Below are 12,891 nucleotides of genomic sequence, written 5' to 3' on the forward strand. Positions count from 1 at the left end.
CATGGTTTCCCTTTTTGACTTATAAAAAGATGAAAGACAAATTTGGGGCTCACCTGCAATACATGTTTATGTCAACATGGAGTGCATTCCTAGCCACACTCTACTTCCAATTTGTTTTTATCCCTACACTTCTTTTGCTCCAATTTTAACTCATACTACTTTGTAGTAATTTTGTGTCCGCATTTGTAAGTCTCCTGAAATCCTTTTATGAAAAAATAGGATAAGCAAAGAAAAACAAGAAGGCAAATAAGTAAATATATTAATTTTTAACTTGCTGCTTATAAGCCCTCAGATTATTCCTTAACATAGTCACTGAAGCTGCAGACTTCTACTGTTTTTCAGGGGCTGTTAGGAAATGCCAGGCAAAGTTTCATTTAAATAAGAAAACCCTATAAAAGTGCTCAAGTTAAAACAAACAAACAAGATCTTGCCTTTAGATTTTAATAGCTTCCCTGTGTTGGGCCTTTATTGTAGCAGAATGGGGAATTCATTGTTGGTTGATTTATTCCAAATTCATTCCCACTCCTATTCCTCCTGGTCCAGCCTCCTATAAAGGCAGAAAAAAATTAAATACACATTTTTCAGTTATTTTATTGTAGTAAACAATGATGATACGATTCCATTCTGGCCAATGAAGTTCATTACTTCCTTACTAAAGGGAAGATGGTGCCAGTAATTTTCTTTTCTCCTGCCTTGAACACAGATGAGGTGTTTGGAGCTGGAACAGCCATCTTTGGATATTGAAGCAATAGCTTTCATGCTGAGAATGGAAGATCAAAAAGATGAAAAAAAAAAAAAAGAGATTTTCTTGCACTGTGCCTGAAAATAGCATTAACTGGGAGATGTAAGCCTCTACTTGATTCAGTTACTACTAGTCAAGTTTTATATCTCGTGATGTCAAAAATTTCATAACTGAGATCAAGATAGAGACAGAGACAGAAACACAGACAGACATATATTTTGAAAACTGTCTGACTTTTCAATATTGGTACATACAAGAAAATTACAGCTTTAATTGCTCTACACAGTGTAACTCTATAAACTAAATTTTCATCAGAACCCAAATATATATACATAGTGTCCTCAGGCTATTTCTTTGAGATGAATCTATATTAATAACAGAGAAACAGGAGCCAGTGCTGTGGCACAGTAGGATAATGCTCCGCTTGAAGAGCCGGCATCCCATGAGGGCACCTGTTCTAGTCCTGGTTGCTCCTCTTTCAATCCAGCTCTCTGCTATGATCTGGGAAAGCAGTAGAAGATGGTCCAAGCGCTTGAACCCCTGCACCTGCATGGGACACCCAGAAGAAGCTTCTGGTTTCAGATTGGCTCATCTCCAGCCGTTGCAGCCATTTGGGGAGTGAACCAGCATCTCTTGTCTCTCCCTCTCACTGTTGGTAACTCTACCTCTCAAATAAATAAATAAAATCTTTAAAAATAATAACAGGGAAGCAGACACAACAAATTCCACCTCAGCTCATTTTTTTTCCTGAAGATACATTTAATTGCATGTGAATAATGACCCAAATCTAGAAAGAATTTTGAATAAAATGAGATTAATATATAACAATAAGAGAATTGACAGAACTTCAGATTACTCTGAGAATAAATAGCTTTAGATTTTTTTCTTTTTTTTTGACAGGCAGAGTTAGACAGTGAGAGAGAGAGAGACAGAGAGAAAGGTCTTCCTTTGCCGTTGGTTCACCCTCCAATGGCCGCCATGGCCAGCGCACCGCACTGATCCGATAGCAGGAGCCAGGTGCTTCTCCTGGTCTCCCATGGCGTGCAGGGCCCAAGGACTTGGGCCATCCTCCACTGCACTCCCTGGGCACAGCGGAGAGCTGGCCTGGAAGAGGGGCAACCGGGACAGAATCCGGCACCCCGACGGGGACTAGAACCCGGTGTGCCGGCGCCGCAAGGCGGAGGATTAGCCTAGTGAGCCAGGGCGCCAGCCTTTATAGCTTTGGATTTCAAAGCAACCACTTTCAATTTAAAAAAAATTAGAATTTTTTTCTTATTTTCATCACTGTCAACTTTAAAACCCCAATAATGTGATGATGCAAATAACTTGGAAGACTATTTTTATCCAAACTGCTCCTGGTTAAGCCAGACTAGCTGACCCACACGTCCATCAGTTGCACAGTTGCCCTTCTCTCTGTTTGTTCTCTTGCTTGTGGTGTGCTTTCTCTCGCTCACGCTGTCCTGGCTATGAATTTTTAGATACATTTCCCAACTGACATCCGCCTCTGCCCTGCTCCTCTGACAGTTGAGAACATCCTGATTCACCTTCTGGTATTTTGGGCCTCGGTGCTCTTCTAATATACAAACTCACTTGCTTTTCCATTGTGAAAAATCTCCCGTACTTCCAAATTTCCACCCCAGCTCAGCTGGACCATAATGAGGATGAACACCACCTCACTAGCACAGATTTTCATCTCCAGGAGGGATTTTAGACACTCGCAGTGAAGCCAGAAGTTAAAGAATGAAGAATAGGAGCCACAGGACTTCTCTCATAGTCATAAATTATTGCAGCTTCATCTATGCGACATCCACCTGAAGGGAAGGAAAGCAGAGAGCATCGTACGGACACGGGCTAGCCCATCTTGAATTGAAGACGCCCCCTGGGGTACAAAGATGGCGACAATACACAGTGAAGGGAAGTTTCTGGGTCTTTTCCGAAGACTATATCCAACCATAGGGGTAGAAAAATCTGACAATATGAAATTTACAATTTGATCATGATGAGTTTCAGAAGCAATGTTACACTCTTTCTGCCTGCCCACTATGGCTTATTAAGTGTCTGGCTCCAGCTATAATGATGGGGCAGCTTTCACCATAATCTATATTGTAGAATGTCGTTAGTTATGGGGATTATGATTCAATTAAATGAAAGTAAGTTTAGGAGACTCTGCTGGAGGAATTTAAGGTGTGCAGCCTTTGTCGTATACCTACGTGCTTTGAACCAATTGCAAGTATGTTCTAAAGTGGATACTTACCAGACTGGATATACAAATATAACAATTTTCAGTTGGATTAAATATATTTGCTATTTTGGGTATGAGTGGGTGAGTGTTGTGTACTTGTTTACACACAAATATGGATTGAGAGGGAAAGATAGACGCTGTTGGTCACCTACCTAACAGCTGCTAGCTCCCACCACCTCCTCACCCAACCCCAACTGTGTTCATACTCACCATATATTCCTGAGCAGTCTGGAACTCTCTCCTGTTGCGGTGGGCAAATGTTTATTGATCCAAGCTAACTATAATTCTAGTTGCGAGACTAATGATTCACCAAAGGATTGACACATTGTACAATTCTGGTCAGTGAGGTAAAGTCTAGAATTTCTGGAAAAGTTTTCCTTGCCTTTATGAAAATGGAAATAACAAAAATACCTATTATCCTGGCTCTGAACGTTCCTGGGTGAGGAAGCGATGTTGAGAATGGCCATCTGGTGACTTTGAAGAAGGAAAAGCCAGGACGATTGCAGGACATCCTACATAATTGGGCTGTGAGTGAACTTCCCTGGAATTACTCAGCACCCAGACTTCCTGTTAGGTAAGAGCACACACACCTTCATTTATGAAACACTGTCAACTGGGTCTTTTGGTGCTTGCTGAAGAATATTTCCCACGTATATAAACACTATCCCTACAGGCACAGAAGCTAGAGACGATTGGGTTGAGGTACAGAAGGAGTAACTCAAACGCACAGGGGGAAAAGTGGCATGCCCAAATTGTAGATGAGCAGACCACTTTGTGTTTGTCACTCTACATATTATCATATAAGGAATTTCTTGTTCATTTAAAGGTCATTTGCATTCACTTTCATTTGAATGATTTTCTTACGATTACTGATTGTATTTTAAATAAAATATTTAAGTTGCTTAATCAGGTAATGAGAAATTTTTAGCCAGAGGGTTAGAAACTAAGCTCAACCTTGTAATTTATTTTCTGCAACCATAAATCAAACCGATGTGGGAGAGCTGACAAAAAGAACTTTAAGCTACTGCCTTATCTTCCAACAATATATGGCACGGCTAGACCTGCTGAACAGTTACACCAGGCTGTGAATATAGATTCTATACTTAACCCACCGTCTTAAAGTTGTTTGATTTTCATTATTGATGTTTGGACACACTCAGGGTCTTAAATTCTAAACCCTTTATCTTGCACTGCCATGTTATTAGGTAAAAGGAAAAGTGCTTTTTAAACATTCCATTCTGCTTCTCAGACTTTGCATTCGAGCATGGGGAAGTTGGTGCCTCTGTGATTCGACTGGACAACCCCAGCACTAAGGCATTCCAAAGGTGACAGGACTGTTTATGAGTGCAAGGAGGACTGTGGGTCTCCTGGTCTCCTGGTATGGGAGGCAGATACGAGGAGTTGTTTAAACTGTAAAGTTTCCTAGTCTTGCAACAAGTGCTTTCAAAAAAATTCTGTTATAAATAAGTCATAACATATTCTCTGTAATGCCAGGGCCACCATCCTGCCAAAAAGACTTTTTTGGAGAGGTTCCTCTTCTTCCCTTTAGCAGCCTGAACTCTACCTAAGAAGCTGATTCATATGATAGATCACCGTCATTGAAGGCTGCTGGGCACCATTCCCATTCCTCTTCTCTCTCCGAAAATAATCGTTACTCCGACATAAGAAGTAAAGCCAAGCGAAAACATCTTCTGTATTTGGAAAAGCTGCTGTGTTTGGATCATGGCAGCCCTGACATGGCAAAGATGATAGCTGCAGAATCATTTGACCCCAGGGCCTACCTCCTCTAGGAGAAACTTTGATGAAAGGATGACAGCAGTGTTACCACTGTTCACGTCTGCTACTGAAATCCTGCCAAATTGGCAACCAAAGCCACATAAAGTTAATCTTGTGCTTGGAAAATAGTCTTCCCTCAAGTACTAACAATACTTGCCTTCTCACAGCTCTCCAACATGCAGGATCTTCTTGAATCTTTCCTTAGGACTTCCTGTGGGCTGTTCACAGCGGTGGCAGTCTTGGTGTTAGTGACCTCATCCATGTGCTGTACACTGGTTTTTCCAGTCTTAAAGTCATTTCTGCCCTGTTAGCTCTCTCACAGACTTTTTCTTTGCAGGGTGCTCGTTCAGTAGTGCGCAGGATTATTTCCAATTTATTGAAAACCTTTCTCAAAGAAGTCCAGCTGGGAATGAAAATGGAATCTGGGGATTAATTGCCTATTGTAGACTTGGTGTTTAGAAAGCTCACCTGGCTTCTTAGACAAGAGAATTTGCTGTCTACTTCCAGTGTGTACTGAGTAAAAATGAAAGAAGCGTGTCTGGGGAGGTATATCCTCATTTAGTCACTTGTAGGATCCCATCTCATTTAGTGAAATTTACATGCATGGCTAGCAATTAAATCTTATTAAATCTGAATTTCTCCTTTTTCATTTAAAAATGAGTTTTAATTATATAAAACAATTGTTGGCAAAAAAAATGATTCCATGCATTTATTTGAGCTTTGAGTGCCCTCTACTGGAATAAGAAAAAGGTAAAAAATCAATAGCCCAGAGAGCTTGCATAATTCTGTCCCAACTGCTAAAATGTTATTATAATGAGGAAAATAATAGTAATGGCAGGAACTCAAAACATCTCACTCACAGTGACCTGGGAGTAATAAGTTTTTTCCTGAGAATTATTTTAAAATGGACCTATTGTGCACATGGTGTGGATTTTGCACTTGTTAGAATCCTGAGTGATAGTGACCAGAAGTGTCTCTTCAGCTTCTTGGCCTGTTCCCGTATTTCCAGTGACTGCATGTCTCCATGCTATTAATGTTTGCTTTATAGTTATGGCTTCTGGAGTAAGTTTCGACTTGGATTCTTGGATTAGTTTTCATCTTTAAACCTTTTGCTTCCCAAACTGTGGGTGATTTCAACTTCCACTTGGACGAGGCATTCCAGCCCAGCTTTGGTCCCCTCCCGTCTTATCCTTCTCTCTGCTTTAACTTCCTGTGCAGCCTCCTCTCGGCCTCTCCACTCTAGCTCTGACCTCCCAGTCTTCATTTCCCTGAGTGGATCTCAAGTCACCTTCCCACCACAGTGCCTTCATGCTTGCTCTACCCTCCGTCTACATAACCAAGCTTGAATTCCCTGCCTCATCTCTGTGTACTCAGGCTCTTAGTCCCTCCTCATTTCAGCTGTTTCCTAACTTGTCTGTACTTCATGGTTTATTATTGCAACCCTACTGTCATCAACAAGCTCTATTGCACCAACCCTTTGATTTGCTGGATAAACCTTGCAAATTATCAATTTTGTAGCAGCCTAGTGATGTGTTCTGATGGACTCTAATTTCTATGCTGTGGAGAACTGCTGAAGAAAGTCCAACTGCTTTGTCCATTAGCTTTGGCTAATGCTAGATTCTTACGGCTGCCTCCAGGTGGGACCTCAGGAATGCTCAGCAATTCTCTTTCTTATTTGCTGTTCGTGTATTTGTCCAATCCCTCAAGGATATGTTGAACCTTGACCTCATCCTTAAGATTTGATTTGCTTCTCTTGTTTCATAAACAAACTGAGGCTACTGGATATTTAATTTCCTTATTATGAATTCTTAATTGGTCTTTATTTCCATTCATTTATCCTTTCTTCCATGGGAGATTACCCTTTTCCCCATTTCCTTTTGAATCTGCTCCTTCAAAATCCCTTCTTAGGTTCTGCTCCAACAATTTACTCGTTTTCTTTACCTCATTCTCCACAGGTCAGTCTCTCTTGGATTCATATCAGACACATTCCAGATTCTCCACTGTTCTCTCCCCGTTGCTACTCTCCTCGCCAGAAAAGGCATGACCCTCTTCCAATCTTGACTCTCCCACAGACCACTGCCCCAACCCTCCTGTGCTTCACTGGGAAGCTTCCTGAATGGGCAGCCTGCACTCTTTGCTTCTGTGTTTCATAAACCACAACACTTCCACACAATGCTTTGTGTGTGTACACGTTTAGTTTTATTGTATCAAAGCAACATGTACACTTTTAATGTTTAAGACTAAGCATCTTTCTTTTCGAGTGAAGCAAAAAGGAAATTCAAAAATAAACAGGAACAAAATTACAATAAAGAATGTCAATTTCAAATAAGGTTCTACAGCTTCTGTGGATTCTCCCATGGAGTGGCAGGGCTCAAGTCATCATTAGGAGAGAATTTTATTTTTAGAAGTGTCATCTTAAACTGCAAGGATGTCCGTTAAACATCACAATTAATCATGCCAAAGGAGAAGCCATGTTGTCAAAATGCCCACTTAACCCACCCAAACATCTCAAACCCACCCTTTGCTGACCTCTATAACCCCGTTTTTTTAAGTTTTTTTTTCTTTTTTTAAACAAGAGAAAGTAGACAGACACATGTTGGTAAATGCTAACTGTCCGTAATCACATAGAGACACAGTGTAATCTCTGAACCCAATATACAGAGAAAGGAGGAGAAAAGCTAGAATTCTCTGCACTACTACACAGGGGCCTGGCACCCTCCAGCTTCCAGCAGAGCTAAGGGAGCAGGAGGGCTTCTTTTTCCTGCAGAGCACGGTGGTGTTGATTCCATACAGTTTTTGTGGAGACAAGAAGGGATAAAAATGAATTTGGAGCAGAAAGGGGGTAGAGATTCTTTTCCCATTGTATTCTGCTTCAGATATTTTCCCCACAATAAGCTGAGAACGATGGTGTAGAGAAAAGAGACCTTAAAAACTGGGAGACTGAGCACAAGATGGAAAAAAATAAAAATAAGAAGACAACAGCTACTGGAGAAAATTTAAAAAAAGTTGGAATCCATCAGTGTTTTCTAGTTCTCCTTCATCCTCCTCTGCTTCCCCTTCATCACCATCTTCATCTTCTTACCTTTAATCCTCATCCCCTTCTTCATCAATGTCTTCAATCTTTCATCATCATCATCACCATCATCTTCTCCTCTTTCCCCTTATTCATTTTCCATATCAGGAACCAGGTAGTGCTGAAATGGATTCAGCCAGGTATCATCCTTGATGACCTCTCCTAACCCATCTGCACCTGCATCAGAATGGTCAGTAAGCCAGGGGAAGACACTCTCTGGCTCCTCATGCTGCCTCTTCCTGCTGGCTTCACTCTGCGTTTGACTTGAACGTGTCATCAGGTCCTTTTCAGATTTCAACTCGATCTCAATGGACTTGAAGATGGATCACCACTCTCGTTCAGATAAAATTCTTTGGAGAGAACTTTATTTTCGAGTAAGGATTTTCATCAAAATAAAATTCTATCCTGTAACCTGATTTAATATCTTCAAGTTCTGTCACTTCAACTCTGGTCAGATAAAGCAGCACCTCTTTATCCTCCCCCCCAGGCAGTGCAGACACTTGACAAATGCTGTTACCCCCAAATCTGGGATTTTTGCAAGAGTTCTGACCTCTTCTGAAAAAATGGTTGGAGGAGTTTGTTATATCTCTGTCCTACTTTCAAAATCTCCATCCTGGCTTATTCATTAAGTCTGTCTATTCATTTTGTGCTTCATCAACATGTTCAGTTGCTTCTAGTTCTTTTTCTCCCATCAACAAACCCTGAGAGGCCAATGTGTCCGCCAGCCTCGGGCCAGCAGCTGCTCTCAGCTTCTTCATTGGAGGAAGGACCCGAGACGGGCGTTTGGGGGCCATGCTTCCAGGAAACTCTGAGCCCCAACACCAGGCAGAAGGAACTCACACATGATGCTTGATTTCATGTTTCTGCCACTAATCAGGAGCTCCCTCACCAAAGTCACGCAAGGCCTCCGTCCCATCAGCTTGCCAGGATTCCCTGCCTGCTGTTCAGCCTTCCGCTGCTGATGTTCCAGAGGCTAAGCCAGATGCTTGCGCTCCAATCCCTGCTGAGCAGGTGGGAAGAAGACAGTGATGAAGAAATGTGCATCCCTGCTCTGGAAGGACACTTGCCAGGATTCGTGCACACCACCTCAACTTGCATTTCATTGACTTGAGTGTAGTCACATGTTTAATAACACCTATGGGGGAAAGTGGGAGATCAATGCCTATTCTGGTTGGCCACCTAAAATTTGGAGACTCCATTACTAAGATAAAGGACAAGGATGATAGTTCAGCATATTGAGTTCCCTGTACTGAATACTAAACAAAAGCACAAATAAATTAATGTGATTGAGACTTAAGACTCAATAGAATGCACTTTTATTTTTGTCTAACTTTATGGAATTTTGATCTAATAATTTGTGCAATATCTACTGCTTGAAAATTATTCAAGTTTTGTATCAAATACACTACACAGTGTTTTCTAAATATTTTATGGACATATATACATAAGACATATTCTTTTTTTGAGATAACGTGAATAAATACATACCAATTTATCCTATCCTTATGGGTAATGAATTTTAATTCCTAATTTTTCCTATATTTGCAAGCAATTTTTGTGTGACAGTTATTTTTTAATTCATAAAGATCCTTCACAATTATATCTACATTAGACTTTCTTTTCTTTTTTTTTTTTCAAGATTTTTTTTTATTTATTTATTTGACAGGTAGAGTTTCAGACAGTGAGAGAGAGAGAGAGAGAGAAAGGTCTTCCTTCTGTTGGTTCACTCTCCAAATGGCCACAACGGCCAGAGCTGCGCCGATCCGAAGCCAGGAGCCAGGTACTTCGACCTGGTCTCCCTTGTGGGTGTAGGGGCCCAAGCACTTGGGCCATCTTCCACTGCCCTCCCAGGCCACAGCATAGAGCTGGACAGGAAGAGGAGCAACCGGGACTAGAACCAGCGCCCATATGGGATGCTGGTGCCGCAGGCAGAGGATTAACGTAGTGTGCCACGGCGCTGGCCCAAGATTTTATTTTCTATCCTGTAGTTATTTTTAAGATATAAACTTGTTTTTCGACTCTGCTTTGTCTCAGAGTACTGAGCTACACATTAGAGCTATATATCTCTAATTCTCATTTTGAATCTGACATTCCTTGTAGTAAATAATTTTTAGTAAAAAATTCTACTTTCCACTTGTTCTGCTTCTTAATTGCTATTGACTCAAGACAGCAGGTTCATTTACTATTGCATGATCCTTAATAAAGTGCCTTTATTCTGTAAAGAAATATTTTTCTTGTGCATAGATTAGAAATACACATACGATAAGCTATCTCATTACATGAGATAAACAGGCCCTTTTATAGGAGTTCTCCACTCTTATGTTGTTTTTGCTTCTAATTCTCACGTCCATCAATTGAAAGCCAGCTTTATTTTCTTTTCTTTTGCTTTGTTTTGTTTTGTTACATAAAGGAACACAAGAGTTGCATTTTGAGACTTTTTTCATTGCCTCATACATGGTAGTAACCAATAGGGGTATAATATTCTTGTAACACATCCCAGATACATTATTTAGAAAAAGAATTAACTGAAATATTATTAGAACCAAAACAAATTTTGCAATATGGTTGGTTCTGATACTATTATGCATAAGTTGTGCTCCCTAAACCACAGAGACTGGTTTGTTAAGGAGTGTCAACTGAAGGAACTATAAAAAATAAAATAGTTATAGTTCTTTCTTGACTTTCCACCAAACTTAACCTTCAATCAATCATGTTATAGTATATTTTCCACATGTGCCATTTAACAGCACCTTGAACAAATTCCATAATATTTTATTTATCAAAACGTATCTAAATTAAAGATTCAGTCATAAACTTGATTAAATGACTTCTCTCTTCATCTCAACATAGGTTTGAGTCCAGGCGCTAAGGATCTGAGGTGTGAAGTAAGACCTGGTTAGCTGTTTTAATTACATTTTCCCCTCTTCTCTATGTATAGCTTTTCAGGATTGAAGCTAATTCTGCTGAAACTGCAGAGGTAGTTCCAGGCTTCAAGAACCAGCAAATAAAAACTTTCTGATGACATGAAGAATTTGGTTTGGTTCTAGAAACTATTAAAGGCCAAGGTGACTTGAGGTTAGTCAAAAAATGGCCTAAAAGCAGGAGATGTAGTTTAAGATTTAGGCAAGGGTCACATCAGAGAGGGTTTTGAAAGCCATAAAGAGACTTGTGATTTTCTTTTACCACAATGGGAAACTATTTGAAGCTTATGAACAAGGGAGGCACATGATATTATTTGTAACTTTAAAAGGCATCTCTGGGCATTGTGAAAAGAATGATCTGTGAGAGGCAAGATTAGAAGAAGGACAAGCAGTTAAGGAAGGATGGCAGAGGATCAAGCAAAAGAGATTAGTGGCTAGCACCAGTGTGGTATCAAGAGAAATGCTGAAAAGACTCCAGATTGCCCTTTTATTTTGAATTTCCAGACAGTGGGCCTTGCTGATGGATTAGACATGGTGTTGGAGAGGAAAAAGATGGTGAATGATGAATCTGTGTTTTTGAACTGAGCAGTTGAGCGGATGGTGGTACCATTGACAAAGATGGGATGGATATGTTAAAGAAGAGGAAATATGATGGAAATAGGAAATCAAGAGTTTGGTTTTAGACACATTGCCTACAATGTTTATTAAATCAAAGTGGAAATGTTAGGTAATTATGTATGTGGATCTGGACTATTTATATAAATGCAGAACCATCAGTGTATTTATAGTAAATACAGTCATGGGAATGGAAGTGATCACTGAGTGAGTGAGTGTTTGCATAGGAAATAACACACTCAAAGACCAAACCAAATAGGATCCCAATATTCAGAGGTTAGTAAGATAAGGAGGAAGGAGCCAAGGAGACTGACAAGGGATGCTTGGTCCAACAGGAAAACTAGTGTGATCCCCTGAAGATTTGCAAACACTTAAAACATTTTCAAGAACTGTGTCAATCTCTTTTTCAGCACCCTTAATATTTTGGCTTTATCTCAGGCAGTTTATTGAGAAAACCAGATAATTTTCTTCCTGGTTCAATGTCAAAGCACTTCCTGTTGAGAACTGCCTCTCCCTGTGTGGCAGTTTTTTTCAAGACTTCATATGTACAGGTCTCCTCTTCCCAATGACACTGTAGTCATATCATATGAAAATTTAACTCATGCGACCTGAGTGATTTCACCTATCACTCTGGTCAATGCGTGTGCCCAAGAATGGGTGAAAAAGATATAAATCTAGAGTTCTAGGGTTTTAGCCAGAAGCAAATACAATCTGTTTTTAAATTTACTTACTTACTTACTCACTTATTTATTTAATCTTATACGTAGAGAGACAGAGAGAGAAAGACAGACAGAGATAGCTCACCAAATGTCCACAACAGTCAGGGTTAGGCCAGGCCCAAGTCAGAAGTCAGGATCTCAGTTCAGGTCTCCCACAGGGTGGCAAGGACTCTACTACCTGAGGCATCATCTGCTGTCTTTCAGGGCATTAGTTAGCAGGAAGCTGGAATGGAGAAGGGAACTTGGACTCAAACCCAGGCATTCCAATATGGGATGCGGATGTCCCAAGTGGCAACTTAATCACTGTACCAAACACCCGCCCCATACAAAACAGTACATTCTAAACCTATGGGTAGGTTGTGAGAGGTTTTTTGGAAGATAATTTAATTATCTAAGAGGTTAATTTAACATTTTGTGGGAAAACGAGATTGAAGGATGCTTATTTTTGTGCAAAATAATGAAATCCATGCATAGTTTCTTTCAGAAAATGTATTTCCACAAAAGTTTTAAAGACCTCTCACATGCATGGAATTAAAAATTTTTCTACACCAAAATTTGTATTTTAATTCCATTTTCCACAAACTTTTGAAGTACCTTGGTATATGTTTGCCTTAGAATCTGACCTTCGGACATAGCCTTGTGTAAGATTCCACCTTACCTGAATGGGAGTGGCATTTGGGCTGCCCAGCTTTCTCTTTGTGCACAGAAAAGGTGCGTGGGGTGCTCTGGGCTCCAGTCCACTTACGTCCTGGTAGGTGGCCTTTGAGTCCCTCTCGCCATCCAGCAGTTAGGCATTATTTGGG

At 40.3% G+C, this 12,891-nt stretch overlaps 1 long non-coding RNA gene and 1 pseudogene across 2 annotated transcripts in view; one reads left to right on the forward strand and one right to left on the reverse strand.

Moving 5' to 3' along the window:
* LOC149121802 (uncharacterized) overlaps positions 1-12,891 on the forward strand; it is a 205,032-nt gene that overhangs the window by 39,173 nt on the left and 152,968 nt on the right. The gene's annotated exons all lie outside the window — the stretch shown is intronic.
* On the reverse strand, positions 6,937-8,963 carry LOC100345244 (protein SET-like; annotated as a pseudogene).

This window comes from Oryctolagus cuniculus, chromosome 16, assembly GCF_051225735.1.
Source record: "Oryctolagus cuniculus isolate XC-2025 breed Fujian yellow rabbit chromosome 16, ASM5122573v1, whole genome shotgun sequence".
Classification (NCBI taxonomy): Eukaryota; Metazoa; Chordata; class Mammalia; order Lagomorpha; family Leporidae; genus Oryctolagus; species Oryctolagus cuniculus.